The 735-nt window shown below is 48.4% G+C and overlaps 1 protein-coding gene across 1 annotated transcript in view; it reads left to right on the top strand.

Annotated features, from left to right (window-relative positions):
• LOC109472833 (bifunctional epoxide hydrolase 2-like) overlaps positions 1–735 on the top strand; it is a 9,895-nt gene that overhangs the window by 8,496 nt on the left and 664 nt on the right. The window lies entirely within an intron of this gene.

The raw sequence follows: 735 nt of genomic DNA, 5'->3' as shown, positions 1-735 counted from the left end.
TTGGCCGAAATAAAGGGAATAAGGTCGGCTAACTCCCTTGGTATATATTCCCTTTATTTCGGCCAATTTTTATTATTTTTCCAGCGATCCACGGTGCCTGGTAGAGGCTAGTCGGGGCGACAGTAAGCGCTAGCCATTACAGCCGGCGCCGCGGGAATGACACAGCGGTCCACCGGCGGGTACCCGTCGGGCTAGCCTGGGTGCCACCCCGAGCCGAGTGTCTATATCCTAAGTAAAAGTCACGGGAAGCCACGTTTATAACCCACGTTGAGATAGTGCCGTACATCAAGGAGTGCCTCCGCTAGCGCTCAAGACTGAAGCTAGACTTTGTACGCCTCGGTGAGGCAGCTTTCCGAGCACAGTGGTGCTCTTCAGTACGTTGGGCGAAGGTCGTAGGGGGAAAACTACGCCTGCGGTTTTAATCCCCCGTTCCCTTCTAGTCGTATCAGTTTTTTGTTGTGAAATGTCTGTCTTTTATGTCATTATTTTATTTTGATGTGTCAAGTTGGCAGGAGTGGGTTGGTGGGAGCACTTGGACAGTAACCTGTCGTGGGTAGCTTGGCACATCCTTTTTCTATTCCCCTTCCTTTGTCTATGTCTCTGTCACGTCGAAAAGTTGGAAAAAAAAAAGAAATAGTTAAAAAACCTCCTGTCTCTCTTGTCTAGTTTTCACTCTTTTTTGATTTTGTTATACCCCAATTAAAAACGGGAAAGGCCATACTCCCGGCAGACCTA

Source organism: Branchiostoma belcheri, unplaced genomic scaffold (genome assembly GCF_001625305.1).
Source record: "Branchiostoma belcheri isolate BF01 breed outbred unplaced genomic scaffold, Haploidv18h27 scaffold285, whole genome shotgun sequence".
NCBI lineage: Eukaryota > Metazoa > Chordata > Leptocardii > Amphioxiformes > Branchiostomatidae > Branchiostoma > Branchiostoma belcheri.
Note: the sequence above shows the minus strand (reverse complement) of the source record. Positions and strands in the feature narration are given on the sequence as shown.